Below are 22302 nucleotides of genomic sequence, written 5' to 3' on the forward strand. Positions count from 1 at the left end.
AGAAAGTTGGAAATAAAGGCCACCCTAATACAATATATATAAAAAGCTTACATTAATTACTAATTTCAAAAGTAACGAAGGAGGCGATTGTTAACTACTACTTTTGTCAATATTTGTAAGGGTGATGTGTTGGCATGCTCAATTCAGACGTTAGGATTACCTGCATGAACCCATACGACAGACCAACAACATCAGCAATGTTGTTCACTGTCCGCTGGTGATCCTCATGCACAAACTGATGTATTTTCCCCACATTTCCAGAGGTGATGCTCATGGCAGATCTTCCAGATCACTCATCTTCTTCCAGAAATGTTCTTCCACTTTTGAAGTGGGATTGCTGAGAAGAGAGAAAGAGAGACAAAAAGAAATGAAGGAGGCAATTGTTAACTACTACTTCTGTTAATATTTGTAAGGGTGATGTGTTGGCAGAGTTTTCTTGGAACATGTTTCCTTCACAGGATAATGGAAAGAAAAACTCATTAAAACCAGTTGCTTCGTTGGGTTGGAGCTTTACTGAAATAAAACAATCATCTACACACTTTCTTATTCAAATAGTATTCAATCACATTTATACTCTCTCCACTTATATAGTCATTCATACATACATCAAACCAATGAAAGAGCCTCTATGTGATTCCTTGACCTTCTAGAAATAGCAGTTAAAGCACATCCTATTCTATACAAAAACAGGAAACATCAGCTAATGTAATTCTATATAGCCCCCAAAAATGGGATGACCTACCTTTCACCATTCATCTGATAAACTAGGGGTGACCTGTAGATTAAATAATAGCAACAACATAGCTCTGAATTTATCTGCAAATCTACTTTCATTCTAGACTAATTCCATCTTATAAAGGCCAGTCTGTCATGTAATGTAATTTAGTATATATTTCAAGAAGAGTAAAGTATGTACAATGAGTAGAAGGTACTTCACCACATAATAAAGAAAGACCCGACTATTATTATAGAGTTTGAATTTTATATATTTCAGGAGAGAGTGCTTTATGCAGTAAGCAGGGGCACTTCACCACACAATAAAGGTTACTCTGTTAGTATATAGTAAAAATTGTTATATATTTCAGAAGACTGGGAAGGTATTGTGGAAGTCAAGTGTTTGGTAAGTGGAGAAAAGGTAACTATTGAAGAATGGCTCAACTATTTTTATACAATATAATTTAATAGTTCAGAAATGAGTATGTGTTATGTCAAACGTAGATGTTATAAGTGAAGAGACCTTAACTACACAAGCAGTACACTTGTGTGCATTACACAAGCAGAAAGACTGCCCTCCAGGCAGTTTTCTGCTAGTTGCCAAATGATATTTACTCATTTTATTTTCAATTTGTGTAATTTTGCCTTTTGTACCCATGAATTTAGGGCATAATTTCAGAAGTATACCTCCTTGATTTTATTTCCTCACAACTTTCTGAAAAATGGGTATTTTTTAAGGAAATTTTCTACAAAGAACTTTCAGTTGATGTAGATCATGTTAATATCAGAATTCAATGCAGAAAAAATGGGGAGGGCAGGGCAGATATTTCATGCATCTAGACTTTGTTTCCTCATATGTTTTGGTGATGTAAAATACAATTATGTTGAAAAAAAATTACTGTTGAAACCTGTGTGATTCTTGCTATTTCTAGCATATGAAATGACCATGTAGAAAATGGGCTACCTTTAAGTTAGTTTAAAAGAGAGAGATTAAGACTTCAGTAAAATAATGATAAAAATAGGCTTTTAGTAATTAATGTTAGCAATAAGGTGGCGAGTTGGCAAAATCATTAGCATATCAGGTGAAATGCTTAGCAGCATTTCATCTGTCTTAATGTTCTAAGTTCAAATTCTGCTGGGGCTGACTTTGCCTTTCATCCTCTTTGGGGGTCGAAAAATAAGTAGCAGTTGAACACTGAGGTTGATATAATTGGCTTAGCCCCTCCCCCAAAGCTCTGCGATGTGTAATCACAGGGATGTGAGTTTGGGTCTCATGGCTGGCTACCAACACATTTTTCTGCAAAATATGGGTAGTTTATCCTGTTCATGCTATATTATTAGCATTATCCTGCACTTGAGAATAAAATTATTTCCTTATCTTTCAATACATCTCAACGCTTCTAAAGCAAACTTTGTTCACTTTCATTGTAATTTGAATTCAATTGGTTAAATATTCAACTAACTAATCGATTGTTTGTTTAACTTGGTTAACCAGAAGTTTTTTTGTTTTTTTTCCCTGTCAATTTCAGTGGTAATTCTATGGCATACATTTCATCTGCATCCAGCTGAACTGAAATAAAAATTTTAAAAAAAGCAAAAACAAAACAAACAACTTGCTGTTTAACCAAGTTAAATTAACAATTGATTAGTTAGTTGGATATTTAATCTAGTAACTAATAATAAAGAAGTGGAATTGAACCAGTGTGTGTGTTAATATTGGCATAATGACTCTCCCTAGACACAACAAAATTAGTTTCAAAACAGGAATTCGCAAGAAGAATCTTGCAAACCAGATACAAAAACGAAACTGTGTGGAAATATAAACTGAGTAAAAGCAAAGAGAAATAGACTCAAAAACAAAACAAGAACTGACAACAGCCATGGAGACTTCATTTTATCTAACAACAGGCATACTAAGTCAGACTGTTTGCACATACTTTGGTTATTTTTGTGTCAGGGGCAGGTAAGTAGGCCTGCAGTCAAAGTAAATCAACCATTAACAGAAAAGAGTTCAAGCAATAAACAGCAAATTGAGGATTACAGATTAAGGATTTCATTTCCATTAAATTACTTTTCTTCAATATTATGTTTCACTTTCAAGGGGACTTAGAAACAAAGAAACACCATAAATGCTTCATAGAAAAAATAGATTTAAAAGGAATTGTGTATTTCCTGGATCTCTTTAAACTTCAATCAAGTAATATTTGAGCTTACAACTCTACTTACACTTTTGTTAATAAAAATTATGTCTGCAGATATAACGGCTCAAATCATTTTGTGAGAGAAGAAGGTATTTTGGATTGTAATTAAGATGTGTTGTTAGTGATGTCTTTGTGCCTCTTTTTATGCTTTGACATATTTTTCTGATTTCCTTTTATTCAATCCACCTATTTACAACCAGGAACTTACTGTAGATGATATCTGCTGAAATAACCACTAATGGTTCAATTGAGATAGCTGAAAATTGGTGACCATTGACAAATTGAAAAGTAAAGTTAAAGAATAGCACTAGAAACAGTGACAGGTATCATCAATGTAATTTTTTTTTGCATACATAACACAAAAAATAACAATAAGAACACATTGAAGGGCCAGTGTCTCAGGAGAATGATTGACATATAAGAACATAGGATTTTGGAGAAATATTTGTCCACTTTTTAGTATAGTAAGTTCAAGAGTTTGACAAACTTGAATGATGATGACAACAAATGTAGTAAAAGAAAGAAAATATGTATTTTTCTGTGGCGTGATGTAATGAGAAAGAGATACTTTTATTATTAAAACAAAATTAAAGATTACTTTTAAATGTGACCAGTTTACCAAAAGATTTTTATGCTAAACAGATTAAGAAAGTTTAGGGAGAAGCAATATCTTTCTCTCTCTGTTAATCACAGGAGGGTCCCCTTGATATTGAGGGGCCTGAGGCAATTGCCCCCTTTTGTTCCCTTATAAATCTGGTTATAGCTGGGGCCATCAAACGGAATTTCTACCTATTCCTTTCCTACATATTAAGTGTAGCCCTTTCCCTGATGGAAGCCTTTCATCTTACTTACCAGGACTTAACATTTTGCTAAGTTTACATTGAGGCCTTTCAGTTCTAGATTTTAATTTCATGACAAGTATTTCTTCTTTGGATCTTTTACAGATGCATCCATAAGAACTAGATCATCAGCTTACTGGAATTTTCATGTAAAGTGGTTTCAAATTCCTCTGTAATGGTCTAGAGGACTATAATAAATAGGAAAAAATTGATAATTGAGCTTTGATTGACCTTCTCTTCTCAATAGATTTGTTGGTGAACTCATTACTGACTCTCAGCATGTTTATTGCACCTTTTATAAGAGCTTGATGGCTCCTACAAGCCATTCATCTACTCCTAATTCACCTAGCAGCCACCAAACTGGAGGTTGTGGAGCCTTCACAAATGTCTTCTCCAGGCTGATGAATATTAGGTATAGTGGCTTACTCTTAGCCAAATATTTCTGTAGTTGTTCCATTAAGAGAGCAGTAATAGTACCTCTTCTTGGCACAAAGCTGAACTGCATGTCATTTAGTCTAATTCTGTTCCAAATCAGTTTTGTTAGAACACTTTCAATAAATTTCATGACCTTTGTAATTGATTCTCTCTCATGCATTTCCTTTGCTCTTCTAGTAGAATTAATGATACTGCTACACCAGTCATTGGGTATGATATTTTGCTGTATTATCTGATTTACTATGTGAGTAGCTAGTACAATGATCCTACTCAGACATAGCCCTAGAGTTTATACACGTAGATTAGCCATCAGTCAATACCAGGAACCAATATGTGGCCACTGTCCTATAATGCAGCATCTGTGAAGCATGATTCAGAAGCGGGAGCCACATAGAAACCTGAAAGCTAAAGGGAAATGATTGCCTCTCACTCTCATTCTGAGAGAAAAAAGACAACAAGAAAAAAACAACAATGTGAGCACGTGGTATAATAATAATGAAATTAATTGTATACAGTGCTCAGGTGCACCACAACTTGTCAGAAATTGCATATAAAGTACATGCAGTAATGTAGAAATGTCTGGAAAGCGAACAATGTATGAGTCAGATACATGCTTGTGTATGTATGGAGGGGAGAAAATCAAGTGTAGTGTTGGCGAATCTCAGAAAGCATGGAAGTTTTGAAGGATGCAGTGCTCCAACAACTAACAACTGATGCTGGCAGTTTGTTCCATGCTTCAGCAACTCTCAGCGTGAAAAAATGTTTCCTGAAGTCATGGGAGCTGTGCTGTTTTCTTACTTTGTAAATATGTCCACGGGTGTTAGATGGGTGGAGTTTGAAAAGGTGCTCAGAGTTATTGTTTGTACGATGGTTGATAATTTTATGGGTGTCTGCCAAGTCAGCTGCCAGACGTCGGAGTTTCAATGTGTCCATGCCCAGGGAAGTAAGGTGTTCAGGATATGGCAAATGCCTGATGGAGGGTATTCTTTTGGTTGCACGTCGCTGAACAGCTTCCAGATGATTGATATCCTGGGCAAGATAGGGGTTCATGCAAAGTATTAATAAGACACTCAGGGAAGGAAAGAAAGGGTGTTTTACATTTTGAGCAAAGCTCTTCCGCAGAAACAGGTGACAGAGGAAAGTCTAAAAGAAAAGGAAGATGTAGGAAAAAAATCACCAACAATCCACATGTAGTTACATTTTGGAATGACCAGAAGATGGACAAAGAAAAGGTGCTTTCTAAGAAATAAGAGTGTAAAGAAAGGTTGGTATCTGTGTGTATGGTAGCATGTGTGTGTGGCAGTAACTGAGTGCATCTATGTGTATGCATGTGGTAGTAACTCTGTGTGTGTGTACGTGGTATTTACTATTTATATGTGTATATGTGAGTGATCTTTGTTAATGTCGTAGGAAGACGTCAGCAGCTATGGTAACAGTTGTGGTGGTTTTTGTGTAGTTATGGTCAGTGGCAGGGTGTTTGAAAGGCAGTATACATGTATGCAGAGGTGGGCACCATTAATCGAAAAGTTAATTTCATTAATCGTTAACCAGTCAACCAAAAAGTTAATTTCGTTAATTCTTTGAAAAAGTAACAGAGGTTAAAGTTAATGTGTCAGCACTAACTTTTATTGAAAAAAGGCGTATGTACAGTTTACTACACCACAACTTTGTTGCCTCATAACTTCCAGAAAAATGGATACATTTTAACAAAATTTTCACCAAATAATTGCTTAAATCCTGGGATCTTTTCATTTGTGAAGCCAGTTTTTTCAAATTTTTCCTACTGAACCAAACAATTTGAAACTTCGTATACTGGTAGAATGTGTCAAAAGTAAACTTAATTGTAAACCAGAATGAAAACGGAATTGTAACTTCTAAGTTTAACATTGTTTAATAATTAGAATTTTAACCAATGGTATTCTGTCTTTCGGCTTCATATTATTTACTCCGTCTTGACCACCAATTTGGTGACTTAGTAAACACATGGTATGTAAACAAATGTAAACAAAACAATAACGATGAATTTTTTTACTCGGTGTATGTGTATATGTATGAATGTATGTATGTATGAATGTATGTATGTATGTATCTATGTATGTGTGTGTGTGTGTGTATGTATGTGTGTGTATGTATGTATGTATGTATGTATGGCCGATTCGGTGTTTAGTTTTTTCAAGTGAATACTCGGTGTATGTGTATCTGTATGTATGTGTGTGCATGTGTGTGTGTGTGTATGTATCTATGTATGTGTGTGTATGTGTGTGTATGTATGTGTGTGTGTGTATGTATGTATGTATGGCCGATTCAGTGTTTAGTTTTTTCGGGTGAATACTCGGTGTATGTGTATCTGTATGTATGTGTGTGTGTGTGTATGTATCTATGTATGTATGTGTGTGTGTGTGTGTGTGTGTGTATCTATGTGTGTGTGTGTCACACATGTATGTATGGCTGATTCAGTGTTTAGTTTTTTCGAGTGAATACTCGGTGTATGTGTATCTGTATGTATGTGTGTGTGTGTGTATGTATCTATGTATGTTAGCCTCAAATGTGCACAGTTGCCTACGTCACAAAACTGCTTTCTACGTCACACTAACAGAATGCAGTAACGTATTAAATATGAAAACAAGCAATCTCATTGGTTAAAATTTGCAGTTTTAATCTACGATTAAAGTCATAAAATAGATTTTTCTCAAATAAACTAGTTCCAACCTGTGTCTTGTTTTGAAACACTACCAGCATACGAAGTTTCAAATTATTTAGTTAAGTAGAAAGATCTGGGCTCCTGGCCACACAATTGAAAAGATCCAAATCCTGTAGATTGAGTGCATGTAAAGATTTGTTGGAAAAATTTTCCGAGGGATTGGGAAGGGAATTTCGGAAAATTCACAAGACCTGACATTTTCCCTCTCATAACTTTCTGGAAATTGAGTATTTTTTAATGGAATTTTATACAAATATCTTTCAAGCAGTGTAGATTACGATTACAAAGAAATTTGCAGGCAAAATTTTTGGATGGGGGCTGGGGGAAGAGTTTCTGGAAAATGGAGTTTCAGATCAGACAGCCCACATAAGTTGGAATTTCTCCATTTTGATGGGGATTTTTTCCAATGTTTTTCACCAAAGTCTTCAGAATGATGAGAGGCATCTTTTCACGAAAAAAATGAAAAAAAGTTTGGAAATTTTTTCAGTCCTGCCACCCACTCACCATGCCAGTCTGAAATGATTTGGGGCAATTTTGTTTTTTTCATTATGCACTTAAAATCTGTGAGAAAAACATTTTCAGTTTTAAAAAAGTTATTGATAATTTCAGAGGAAACTGTGTTGTTTCTAGTACTTCCTGAAACCTCCCTCCTCATTTCTTTCTCACTCACAAATGTATTGATATTTTGCAATATTTCTCTCCCCATAAACAAATTTTATGGAATGATGATGTTAAAGTAATACATATGTAGTCCCAACCGAGTGAGGCCGTGTTATGTGTGTGTGTAAGAAAAAAACCCACCTAAAACATCTTTAGTGTTCATATTAATCTGTCAAATGTAATGCTTTTTGTTCACGTTATTTTGAATTATTCAGGTTCTAGAGGAGTGTCCACAATATTTGCTTGTAACTTTGTAAATTATTTACATACAGATTTGAAATTTTGTCAGTGGGTACCTTATATACCACTAGTTTATAGTTATGTAATTTTAGCTGATCTTGCAGAGTAAATTTGACTTTTATGGGCAGATAAATTTAATTAACAGGTGTAAAAGCAATAACATTATGGATAAAACCTAAAATTGAAATTTTTAATGCATCTTACCTGTTTGATTTGTTACTAAAATTATCCCAAATGGCAACCGACAAAAATATTGGCACTTTTCAAGATGAGGTATATTAATTTGAATTAATTAAAATACAGGTATAATCAGTACAAGATTTTATTCTTTTGGTAAATATTTCATACCTCGATGTGGAATAATTTTTTTCCACAGTTTTTCGGATGCATTCAATTTATCTGACTGCCAAACCTGCCACAAGTCACTTTTTTTCTGGAAAAGAAAGGTGGGAGGGGTGGTGGGGACCTCAAAGATTCCCACCAAAGGAATTTAGTTTCGCGAGTCTTTATTTTCTTTTCCAGGTTATTTTGCATGCTTTCAATGAATTTGACATCGAAATCACACGTAAATGGCTCCTTTTCCCAGAAAAGAAAAGACTTGGCTACTATTTCCAGCATGCCCTGCTACCACGTAACAGCTATTTGCATTCACACCAAAATATTTACCAACTTTTTTCCTTCCATTTATTTTTTCCACTTTACGGAAGTCAATATTTTCTCTATTGACCACCTCAGTTAATTTTGTTTTTCTCCCAGTTCTGTACTTTCTGGAAGAAAAGCCCTCACATTATCTCAAAGCCACATGAATTCACTAAAGGGTTAAAAAGTGCCAAAGCTATAAAATCAGCATTTTTGGCCTTTTTGAGGACTTTAGAACCTAAAACCTATAGTTTTTTTTTTTTTTTTGCTTTAGAATCAAAAAATGCTGATTTTATAGTTTTAAATTTTAAACGGCCTAAAAAGGCCTGATTACATAGTTTTGGCCCTTTTTTTAGATTTTTAAAGGCTTTTAGAGCCAGAAAAGGGTAAAGGGCCTAAAAAGGGCTGATTACATAGTTTTGGCCCTTTTTTTTAGATTTTTAAAGGCTTTTAGAGCCATAAAAGGGTAAAAAAAAAAAAAAACTCAAATGAAACACAATATTAGTATTAAACTAAAAACTGAAGACAATAGAAACTTTTAAAGTTTACTGCTTTTTATGAAATTTTTGGGTTAATGAACTTGAGTTAACGGAAGTTAATTAGTCTGATAATGATTTTCAAAGTTAATTTAAAAGTTAAATCGGTAATTAAAATGTCAACTTCATTAACAGACTTACACCCAGCTCTGCACATATGTATATATATGCATATGGATGAGGACAGCTGCATAAAGAAGTGGTGAGCTTTAATTGTGGAGGGTACCTATGAAAGGGGGTAGGTCCAGGAAGTTGTGGCATGAAGTGGGGAGAAAGGATCTTTGGATGCTGGACCTCATCGAAGAAATGACAAGCAACTGAGAGATGTGAGGATTTGCTGTACTTGATAAGATGTATCAAGCTAAGTAAAATCGCTGTCTTCCACACATACAGGCTTGTCCTTTCAGTTGCCAGTGCCACTTAAAAAGCTCTCCATGCCAGTGCTGTGTTAATGCACCTGTACCAGTGCTATGTAAATGTATCCGTGCCATCAGCATGTAAAAGGTATCCAGTATGCTCTGTTAAATGGGTGGCATTAGAAAGAGCATCCAGCTGTAGAAACCATACCACAACAGACAGTTGGAGCCTGCACAGCTCCCTACCAGCCATCTCTATGTCAGACCCTCCAACCCATGCTAACATGGAAAGAGGATGTTAAATGATGATGATGATGAATGATATATATATATAGTATATATATATATATAATATATATATATATATATAATATATATATATCATCATGTTGAACTGTTAATAATCCTATGCATTTTTTCTACATTTTTTTTTCCTCTCATCCCTTTCTATCAAAGAGCATAGGCTTGAAAGGTCAAAAGTTTTTTCATTCTGTTTGAGCATCAAACTAATACACCTACTTATTATTCCCACACCTGTCTTTTGTTTTCTGTAAATTTGAACTATATATATATATATATATAGTTAATCCAAACATGAAAAAACACAACACGAGGACGTAGAATAAGTATAGTGTTATTGGATACTCAGGGAAGGAAATTAAGAAGGAAGATTTCACGTGGAGCTCTTCGTCAGAAAAATAGAAAAAAAGAAAAGTCTAAAGAAGGGCAGACGGAGAAAGAAAATCCCCAAAGATACACAGATACACACGCGGTCACATATCGAAATGACCGGAAGGGAATGGGTGAAGAAAAAGTTCTTTCAAAAACAGGAGAGTGCAAAAGGAGGTATGTGTGGATATGTGCATGCACGCAGGTCTGTGTGTGTGTGGTGTGTGTGTGTATGTGTGTGTGGTTGTGGCTGTTTATCTGTGTGTGGTTGGGCATAGTATCTAAGGTCACAGGAAGAATTTATAGTAAGAATTTTGGTAGGAGTGGCTGCCTGTTGTGTGTCTACCTACCCATGTGCTTAGAAGAATGGTCAGTAGAAGGTACTGGTAGTTTGAGGTATGTGTGTGTGCGTGTATGTATATGTAGTGTGTGTGTGTTCTGTTTGCAGTGTGTGTGTATGTGTGTGTGTCCATGTGTGTATGTGTGCTTGTATGTGCATGTGTGTGTGTGCGGTGTGTGTATGGGCGGTATGTGTGGGTTCATTTATGTGTGCATTTGTATATACATGTGTACATGTGTGTGCGTATGTGGGTGTATATACGTGTATGCGTGGGGTTGTGAGTGTTAGGTATGTGTGCATTCGTGTGCATGTGTGTATGTGTGTGCATGTGTGTGTATGTGTCTATATGTGTATGCATATGTGTATGTGTGTGTGCATGTATGCATATATTGTGTGTGTATGTATATGTATGCGTGTGTATGTGAATTTGTGTATGCGTGTGTGCGTGGGTTGTGTGGGGTTTGTATAGGCATATATGTGCGTACCTGTGTGTATGTGCTTGCATGCATGTGCTTATGTGCGTGTGTGCATGTATATATATACATACATATATATAGGTTTCATCTGTTAGCATGCCATGCTTGCCATCACAATACCATGGAAACGAAAATTATTTCATGTAGTATCATTTTATGCAGTATCATATGGATTGAAGTTATACATCCTCTTCCACCTTCTTGCCACTGCTGCTGTCACCACCACCACCACTTTAACAACCACTTTTTCTTCTTTGTATGTGTTAAGCAGATTTTCTATGACCAGACATTTTTCCTGTTACCGATTCTCGTCAATTTCTAAGTAAGCTAATAGTTCCATTTGGCCAGACACATTTTCAGGGAAGACTTGAAATGAATGATATTGCTTGTATGATGACAACACTCACATACAATCATCTGATGATGTTAAAACAAGGAGACACAAATATTCACACACACACACACACACACACACACGCATACACATACAGGTTTCTTTCAGTGTCTGTCTACCAAATCCACTCACAAGACTCTGGTTGATCCAAGGTTGTACAAGAAGACACCTGCCCAAAGTGCCATGCAGTGGGATTGAATCTGTAACCATGTGGTTAACAAGTATATTCCTTAACCATACACCATACCTACATCTATACACTTACAACAGATACATTTTAGTAGTTACTAGCTCAAATAAAATATAGAAAAGCAAGAAAGTTACAAAATATTACATTCCTAATATCCATTTAATTCTATGCAATAATTTCAATAATTTTGTTTTCTATATTTCTATCTCTAATTCTAAAATTAGTACAAAATGAAAAACCTGCCCCAGAAGAGACACAGGCATGTCTGTGTAGTTGAAAATTTGAAAAGTTTCCCATTGAGGTGTTTTTGAGCTCAATCCCAGTATGACCACCTTGGGCAAGTGTCTTTCACTATAACTCCAGGTTGACCAAAAGCCTGAGAGAGGACTTGATAGTTGGATGAAAGAAGACCTTGTATCTATACACACACATACATATGTCTATATATACATACACACACACACACACAACACACACCACACACACACAACACCATATATATAATATATATATATATATATATATATAGATATATAGGGCCATCCCATAAATAATGTGGGTTTTTCAATTACATGAACTAAAAGTCGGAGGGGGTTGGGATACACTACCTGCATCAACTTGCTATAAAAGCAGGTAGCAATTTTACCTTGTCCTTATTCTTAGTGCAAGTTTTGAAGAGTGCAGTTTAATCTTCACAGTTATTTTTTCAAAGCTATTACAGAAGTGACAAAGGAGCATATTCGGCATATTTTGCTTTATGAGTTCAATAAAAGCAACAACACAAGGAATATTAATGCAGTATATGGGGATCGGAAATAAGCATAAGCCAGTGTCAACTGTGGTTTCAGAAATTCTGAACTGGAAACTACAGTCTAGAAGATGTGCCTTGTCCTGGAAGATCAGTAGAGCTTGACGAAGACGTCCCGCAAACACTGGTGGAACAAAATCCCATCATAACTGTTTAGGAACTATCAGAGAAGCTTGGATTTGGTCATTCAATCCTTCATCGACACCTGCATGCCATCAGAAAAGTCAGTAAATTGGGTCAATGGGTTCCTCACAAACTTTCCAAGTGTAATCACGTGCAGAGAGTGAATGTGTCATCTTCTTTGCTGTCATATCTCATGAATGAAACTTTTTTGGACCGAATAGCGACTGGTGATGAGAAATGGATTCTCTGTAAAAATGTCAAGCACCAAAGGCAGTGGGCAGGGAAAGGAGAAACAGTGGCACCCCAGGTTAAAGAAGGTTTTCACCCATGTAACGCTTTGTTATCTGTTTGGTGGGATATGAAAATCCACTTTGAACTTTTAAACCCAAACCTAATGATAACAAAGGAGATCTACTTCAAGCAGCTTGAGCAGCTTAAGTCAGCACTAGAAGAAAAACAGCCATCTTTGGTTTCAAGATGAAAGGTAGTCTTGCAAATAAGTTAATGCTTGGTTACATATAGCTGAAGCAGTTTGAATGGGAAACGATGCTCCACTCACCATATTCGTCAAACATTGCACCATCTGATAATCATTTATTCTGCAGTCTTCAAAATCATTTGGACGGAAAAAATAGGAATTCTGTAGATGAGGTCAGAACAGTACTGGAGGAGTATTTTTTCATCACAGACAAGTGAATTTTGGAAGAGGGACCTTGCAAGTCTCCCAGATAGATGGAAGAGCATTGCAGAAAATGAAGGAGAGTATATTTTAGATTATAAAAGAACTTTGTTTATCTTAATTTTGAAAAATAAAAGAAGTATAAAAAAACTACATTATTTATGGGATGGCCTAATGTATATATATATATGTGAGACTGAATGTGTGTATGTATGTATGTATGTATGTATGTATGTATGTATGTATGTATGTATGTATGTATATCACCGAAAGGGTCTGAAATGGTGCATCCTCAAGAAAAACAGATTTTGATTTTTGAAATCTGTGTCCCAAGGAGAAGGTTTTTGGTAAATAGTAATGAAAAATATACTTTGATACATGAAATAACTCAACTTTCAGATTGCCAAATCTCCTTCTCTCCATCTGTCCTATCAGTTTATCTGTCTCTCCGTCTTCTACAATTTTTCTCATCTCTCTGTCTTTATATATTTACCACACTCTCTCTCACTCTTTCTCTGTATATGTATATCTCTCATGGATGCTGCAATCCCTCTTTCCCTTGATATGACATGTAATTGCTTTCATTTTGCTTCCAAATCCTTCTTCTGACTGAATGAAAATGACCAAACTTTAAACTTCTGTAACATTTTTCTAAAAATTTTACTGGAATAAATGAATCACAAAATAGGATTCAGAGTAAAAAATTACATCAATATACCAAATCTGAAAATTTTCACTTGATTTTAAAATTTCAAAATCTGTGACAGCAACAGAAAAGTTCCTTTCTCTCTATCTATTTCATTTGGTCTTTTATACTTTTCTTTTCTACATTTACCACATCCTCTCTTACTCTTTCTCACTTTAAATGTATATCACTCATGCTGAGTGGGTGTCTGTTTCAGCTGGTGTGTGTGTGTGTGTGTGTGTGTGTGTGTGTGTGTGTATGCATGCACATATGTGTGCATCAGTGTGTATGCGTATGCATGTGTGTAAGGAATTTCATTAGGGCAACAGAATCAAGAGACTCTCACAATACATCAGCAGTGAGTTCAAGAGGTAGCTGAACAGAGGAGGAATAAACTTGGTGATATGCAACTTCAAGCCTCTGTTGTATGTTCTTAGGAGAGACCCGAGCATAAGATGCATCAATTAGATGATAAGCACATATAAGATTGCTGCACAGACTCAGGAGATGATGTCCCATTTCAATTCTAATGACTTCAATTTCCAGTGAGTCTCAGTTTTACCATGACCATCAACAAATCACAAGGTCATCAGCTTTCCCATACTGGTTCAGACACCCACAGACTAATTTCAGGGTATTTGTCCTTTATCAATGTGGAATAGTCAAACCCAGCAGGCGTCGCCATTGACTGTCTGTTCATTGTGTTGTAACATGAGGAAAGCAAGCAAATATAGCTTCCTGCTGCAAATGCAAGCTAGACTCTCTAAGGGGAGAAAATCTGATCTATTTAAGGAAATTGCTAGACTCCACAGAGATGTGAAAGGTTTTTCTGCCAAGAGAACACATAATCCATTTGAGCGCATCTGATTGGTTGAACAGGTAATTTGGTGTATTTGTTCAGGGGATAAACTGTGCTTAAAAACTAACCAATCAGGGCAAATAGTTAAAACATGATCTTTATAACTAAGTGCTCTCTGCTATGTCCAAACAACAGCTTTAAATATAAGGGAGAGAAAATAGTCTGTCATTTATGCTTTTGTCAATCCATTCTGCTACAGAACTCCCCAACCAGAACATTTGTAGGACACAACTGTGTGATGATAGGAAAGAACTGCTAGCAAAAATGGTAAAGACAAAAGGGTTGAACAAGCTAGTACAGTTATTAGAGTGCATGCGGAATTATGCAGAGCAAGAAAAATACAGTATCTTACAACAAAATAAAATGTGTGAAAATTTAAACAAGGTGAAAAAAGAATGTAGGAAATTTGCATATAAATAGTAAAGCATAGAAATGCATGCTTTGAATGCAAAATAAACATCACATAAAAATACATAGAAAAATGCATGATTACAAAAAACAGGCAGTCATGGAATTATTTTTAAATATATAGTTTTGCAAGTTTTTTTGTCAGTGGACCTTGTGCCCACTGCATGTGGTGGTGGTATGAGAAGATGAAGGGGTAGATGACTGTGTTGTTGATGCTGGTGAAGGTATAGGTGTGATAACTGCAGTATTTTGTGGTTCAAAATGAAGGAGGATGTTTGGTTTCTGAGTGAGGGCTTCAGCAAAAGCATGCTTCACCCTGTCAACAGATACTGTTTCTTTTTTGCCATTAATGTCTATGGTAAAACGTTTGTCAGTCTTTGCTAGGACATGATAAGGTCCTTTATATAGTTGTGTGAGCAGTCCTCTCACAGAATCGTCCTTCAAAATACATGAGTCCATGAGGAAATGTCTTGTGGAACAAAAGAAGGTATAGACTGTCGTCGAGAAGACGTAGGCAGTAGATCAGCAAAATAGGTACGTAAGCAATGTACATATGCATTGGGATCTTGAGCAGCTAAATTCACAGGGGTAAACATTTGATCCAGGAGTGACAAAAGCATGCTGTAAAGTAGTTCGGCAGGCATAAAACCAAGATCTTCTATCACAGAGGATCTACAACCCTAAAGAACAACAGGAAGGTACTCACTCTAGTGGTGAGGATCTGGACAGGATCATTGTGCAGCTTTGAATTGACAATGAAATCATTCTACTATCCCATTAGATGCCGGGTGGTAGCTGGTGGTGTAGATGTGCTTAACACCCAACAACTTTGACAGTTCTGCAAACAGCTGTGACTCAAATTGTTTGCCATGGTCAGTTGTGATTCATAAAGGAACACTGAAATGAGAAATCCAAGTGGCTATGAAAGCTTGGGCGACAGACTCTGCTGCAATATCACATAAAGGAACAGCCTCTGGCCTGCATGTAAAGCAGTCTATACTTGTGAGGATGTAAGTCCATTGCTGACAGGCCAAGGACTGACTAGGTCAATATGGACATGTTGAAAACAGGCATCTGGTTGTTTGAAAGTGCTAAGGGGTGTTCGAATGTGTCTATGTATCTTTGAATGCTGACACTGCTGGCAATTCCGAGACCATGTGGTAATATGCCGATGCATACTTGGCCAGAAGAATTGGGCCGAAATTATCTTTACCAATGTGGAGATGCCAGGATGAGAGAGCAAGTGCAAAGCATTGAAACATGTTTCTGGTGTGCTCAGGAACTAATGGTCGTGGACTCCATAAAACATCACACAGGATTGGTCTTCTCATCAGTTGGGAGTGGTATGTACTTGAATTGACAAGTAGAAAATTTGTCAGAGCCGATGCATACTTGGCCAGAAGAATTGGGCCGAAATTATCTTTACCAATGTGGAGATGCCAGGATGAGAGAGCAAGTGCAAAGCATTGAAAACATGTTTCTGGTGGTGCTCAGGAACTAATGGTCGTGGATCTCCAATAAAAACATCACACAGGATTGTCTTCTCATCAGTTGGGAGTGGTATGTACTTGAATTGACAAGTAGAAAATTTGTCAGATGTAGTATCTAATGAGGTCAAAACAGGTTATCTCTGAAGTGGAAGATAGAGAACAAATAGGAAGTCTAGATAAAGCATTTGCGACTGAGGAGCTAAACACTGTATTGCTTGAATTTTCTCAGGCAGAGGATGAATTCCATCGCTGTCTATGAGATGTCCCAAAATTTCCAAAGAGGAGGAACCAAAAACCCCTTTTAGTACATAGACAGATGTTGAACTAGCAGTGTTAAGTGTTGAATGTGTTCTGGAGTAAAACTTGTGGTAAGCAGATCATCAATATAAGCAAAAGTGAAATGCAAACCATGAACAACTTCACCAATAAACCTCTGGAATGTGCAAGCAGCATTCCTGAGTCCAAAAGGCAAAACTAACACACACCCACTCAATCCAACCATAAACATTTAAGGCCAACTGACTGACCAAACTACTTCTTGGTGAAAGAAAACTTGATAAAGATGGTTGCCCAGTTGCTTGTGTAGTAAAATACTCTGGATGCTGGTTTTTTATATGATTCATATGATTTGTCCATCCTGTTCCTTTTTTCTACATTTGCATTTCCATACATGTTCACTGTCTGTTTGGTTAAAATATTTTCTGACGATTTGCTCATTTTCACACAGCATGGGTTAGTTTAAAATAAAAGATATTTTGCCATTCCACTGATGAAAGTCTGATTCAGTTAATATGTTGGAGCGGAAATCAAGATACAACCACATTGCTGGTGAAGTTACGATTTAATGACTTGTTTTCAGCAGTCAGAACCAAGAATCACTCAACAGCAATTATTTGACAACATATCCAATAGTCATTTCCCAAGCACGACAATGTGTGAATCATTCTCAGCAGTCAGAACAAAGCATCAACACAATATCTCAAATAATAATAGAATTCTGTATTTGCCAATTGAATGAAATATGAGCCATAGGAAAAACTTTCGCTAACAATGTTGCAATTAAGTGATATGATAGCAATTATTTGGAGTCCAATCAATTAACAGGACCAATATATTGCAATTAATTTTTCAGCAACTAATTTTTTACAACCCTTGGGACAAACACATGCATACATACACACACACATATGCATACATACACACACATCCATCCATCCGCCTGTCCATCCATCCATCCATACATACATTACACAAAACTAAGAAAAATATAGCAGTCTGAACTCCCCTCTTACAACAAGACAATATCACACAATGCATTTGCAGTACCAGTGCTGATTCCAAGATTTGGAATACTTGACTGGTCTGTAGAAGAAATCCACTCCATAGATATTAAAACCCACAAGATTTTAACATCAACTGGAAATCTCTACAAAAATAGTGATATTGACAGGCTCTACCTAAGAAGAGATAAATGAGGTAGAGGCTTGAGATGAGTGCAGACAGCCTTTGAATGTCGCATAGTCTCTCTCAGACAGCACTTGCTAGACAACAACAGTAGAAATAAATACATTAACAGTGGTGGAAACAGAAGAAAACTATATCCTGTGTGTTGGAAGTGAGCTCCTCAGGAATTATTCTTTTCCTGATGACCTCCCATACAATCCCAAATCAGCCAGACAAGCATACCTCAAAGAAGACCTGGAAGTGAAACACTCAGCATACCAAAAAAAAAAGAAGACCTTGCATGGGTATGTTTCTCAAAGACTTGAAGATAGTAACATTGACATGAAGTGAAGCCTCTCTTAGACTCATGACTGCTCTGTCACATCACACTTTGAAGGCTATGCATTTGCAATCCAAGGACAGGAGATTGTAACTAAATACGTAATGAGCAAAAGAGACAGTGAAGCCCTTGGAGTTCCAAGATGCAACCAAAAATGCAGATTATGTCATTTATCTGAGGAAGACATCACACATGTAATTAACAGCTGTCCAAAAATGTCATCAAGATACTACCTCCCTATACGACATGATGTTGTCACAAAAACAATATACAATGCCATTTGGAAAAAAGATTGTCCTGGAATATAAAGAATTCCCCTGTTATTGAATACATACATAAATATTAGCACAAGGAATACTGGTGGAACATTCCCATAAAAACATCTGTCAAATGTAAGTATAATAGTCTGGATATTGTTGTTTGGGACAAAAAAGAAAAAAGTATGTACCATCATAGAGATCAGCTGTCCTGCAGATGTGAATATCACTTTGAAAAAAGAAGATAACTATGGACAACTTCTTTGAAACCTCTAGCTTCTATATCTGGATTACAAATTTACATTTACACCAATAAATAATTGGAGTACTTGGTTTTGTAAGTAAATGCCTAACTATTAGTTTGGATAAGCTTGGATTTTCAGAAAAAGGAAATCAACCAACTGATTCATACATTACAAATACAATCTGTGAGTAGAACAGTAAAACTTTGCAAGACTTTTCTCAGGTTTAAAATGTGACATTGTTTTCGTTATCTACATTCCAAATATGGAGCTTTGTATCTTTGTTAGAAACCAGGTCCTTCTTCAGAGGAAAAATTTAAATGATTGAAAGCAGAAAAGACACATACATATGACTGGCTTCCTTCAGTCTCTGCCAACCAAATACATTCATATGGCTTTAGTCAGCCTGGGACTATAATAGAAGATACTTGCCCAAGGTGTCACAAAGTGGGATGGAACTAATGCTTGGCAACCAATGCTGGTTTATTTATGTCCCCATAACTTAGTAGTTCAGCTTAAAAAAACTGACAGAACAGGTACCAGGCTTAGAAAAAAAGTACTGTTCGACTTACTCCTTCAAGGCTGTGACCCAGCATGGGCGTAGTTTAATGATGGAAACAAGTAAAAGATAGAGAATTAATTGAAATTTCCTGTTACTTACTAGTTTCTCTCAAAGGAAAGAAGATATAATCTCGAGAAATTAAGAATCTCTTATGATAAAAGGCAGATTTTCTCTGCCTCCCAAACCGTTCGTTTTTTCATACAATTCTACAATATAGAATTTCTTCAATTGGAATTTACCTATCATTTTTACAGTGATTCCATTGGTCATGGCATGTAAATTTTTTCAATTTCACCCCCAATTAAGCAAAAATTCGAGAAAACTCAATATTTTACGATTTCCCTCTTTCATTTCAAGTGCTTCACTCCTACCATTACCACTACACTTTCTCCTCAATTAAAGTGAGAGTATTTATATAAAAGGGATGAGCAATTAATACTGGTCATCCTTTTTGCTAGAGGAAGATCCGCTATGGTCTTATATGCTACACCATTGGTTTTCAATTCATATTAATCAAATTAATATTCAAATTTTCACCCTTATTATGTGTGTGTGTATTAGCAATTCGTATACAATTGCATCAATGATTTGAACTTGAATAAGTGGTTTCACATAAATGGGGATACATTAAAAAGGTTTGTTGTTATTATTATTACTGTTTGACTATTGTAATCACGTTTGTTGGTTCCTCGTCAGGAAAACGTTGTTGTGTTGCATTTGTTAAATAATTGTAAACCGTAACCCTCCCCCTTTCGGAGGTTATTGTTTTAAAATTGAATTGTGTCCCTGTTTGGGGAAATTGACAATATTGTTACGAGGGGGGACCTCCGATTCGAACTGTTACGGAATCCCTCACACCCAGGCCCGTTCGATGCAGCGAATGTTTTCGCCACGGAAACTCGGAGAGGAGAGAGAGCAGAGATACAACAACAACAACAGCAGCAGCACGAAGAGATACAGGGGCAACCGAGAGAGACACAAAGAGGCAAGGCACAACTGGCTTACATTTAACAACTAGTTTATATGACAATCAATTGTTACAACATCAAATACATATCAGGTACATTTAAAAGAGGGCATGCACGTAACAACTCAATACATCATGCAGGTATACCACAGATCAAAGCATTTAAACATGCAGATACAATATAACCATCCGGTAACCACACATCAAGTTCAATACATCAGCATTTCAAGACACAGTTCTATTTCAAAACACATTAAAGGCATATACAGTTCGAAGGACATTAAAGGCCTAACAGTTCAATGTTCATTATACAATGTTCAAATCACAACACTGTACACAATGTCCTTACACATTTCACATAGTTCTTTTCACTGTCTCATTTCTTTTCACTGTTCAATACATCGATTCCTTGTCCTTCTTTTTCTTCACATATCAATACACAATTCACGTACCTTACATTAGCCAACGCCTCATATTGTACCTCATCTCCATCGCCGCCTATTCCTCTGTATATATCTCTCTCTGTCCCAATACTCCAAGACCGCCGACTGCTTAAATTCCAACCGCTCGCCTCGACTCCTAAAAACCGACTACTCGCTTTGACGACCGAATACCGACTGTCTCTATCACTACCCTCAATCTGTCTCTGCACACTAATATCCTCTCTATCTGCTCTCAGCCCTATCTGCCTATCTATATCGACGCTGTCACTGTCATTCTCTCATGACAGCTCTCAGATCCCTTTCTCTGTCTTTCTCGCTACTTTCTTCTTCCTCTTCTTCACTGTCACTAGATTCTTCCGTACTCTATCTTCCTCGGCCCTCACATCTCTCTGACCCCTAATCGACCGGCACAAGGCCAAAGGTCCCTCCAAAATCCATTACTCTTCCAGTAAACAAAGGGCTGTAGCTTTTTATTCCAGACTTTCCGTCTACACTCTCAACAAAGTAGGTCAAGAAATACTGTACTAGCCGAACCACAACAATATTTTCACCGTCTTTACGGAAGCATTTTTGTTAAAATGCCTTCGATAGAAGAAAGTCCAAAAATGAATTTCGCTGCAGCCGTACACTTCTATACAAGAGGAAGGACAAGATCCAATTAATCGAAATTGCAAGAGACGGGCCTACAATTCCAGTCTGTTATATATTTTGAGTATTGTTATCACTAGCGATATCAAGATATAACTTTCTATTTTGTATTTTATGTGTAGATGTATATACATATATAGATGTACATGTAATATGTACACATATATATATACACATATATACATGCATAATATATTTACCCATCAACCACACGTACCCACACACACACACACACCACCACACACACACACATACATAGGGGCAGTGTGGTTGTGTGGTAACAAACTACGTTCGAAGATACGTACTTGATAGGGCGGTAGTGCCTTGCCGGTCTATGGCCTACCTTCAACAAACCGGGAAGGCACAAACAGTGTCTTCACATTTGCTGCGTGAGACATGTTTTAATGTTGACGAGCTTGCCGAGTACATAGCCGACAATGAGCAAAGCTCCTTCCAGAACAGAAGTTCGCTTACAACTCCGTTGTTAATTCAGTCCGGGCCAAAGCTGTAGGGATATTTTTCCTGGACGCTCCTGGGGCACTGGGAAAACTTTTCTTCAACAAATTAATATTGGCTGAGATTAGGTGAACACAAGGCATTGCCCTAGCTGTGGCATCATCTGGAATTGCGGCTACTTTGTTGCCAGGCGGCAGGACAGCTCACTCCACTTTCAAGCTTCCGCTTGACTTAGCGAAGACTGAGACACCAACTTGCAACATCAGTAACAGCTCCGATCAGGCAGAAGTCTTCAGACGATGCAAGCTTATCGTTTGGGATGAATGCACGATGGCCCACAGAGGTGCTCTTGAGGCACTTGATAGATCTCTCAGAGACATCAAACACTCTTCAGCTCCCATGGGAGGCATAACACTTCTTCTTTCAGGGGACTTCCGACAAACACTTCCCGTTATTCCCAAAGGGACTAGAACTGATGCAGTAAGTGCGTGTCTTAAATCAT

General features: G+C 36.8%; 1 long non-coding RNA gene across 1 annotated transcript; it reads left to right on the plus strand.

Annotated features, from left to right (window-relative positions):
- The first annotated feature begins 7710 nt into the window (after nt 1–7710).
- On the plus strand, nt 7711–18572 carry LOC118766947. Its single transcript, XR_005002853.1, has 3 exons — nt 7711–7721; nt 10365–10370; nt 17741–18572. It is a non-coding gene; the product is annotated as an uncharacterized LOC118766947 (long non-coding RNA).
- The last annotated feature ends 3730 nt before the right edge of the window (nt 18573–22302 follow it).

The sequence above is a fragment of the Octopus sinensis genome, linkage group LG18, assembly GCF_006345805.1.
Source record: "Octopus sinensis linkage group LG18, ASM634580v1, whole genome shotgun sequence".
Classification (NCBI taxonomy): Eukaryota; Metazoa; Mollusca; class Cephalopoda; order Octopoda; family Octopodidae; genus Octopus; species Octopus sinensis.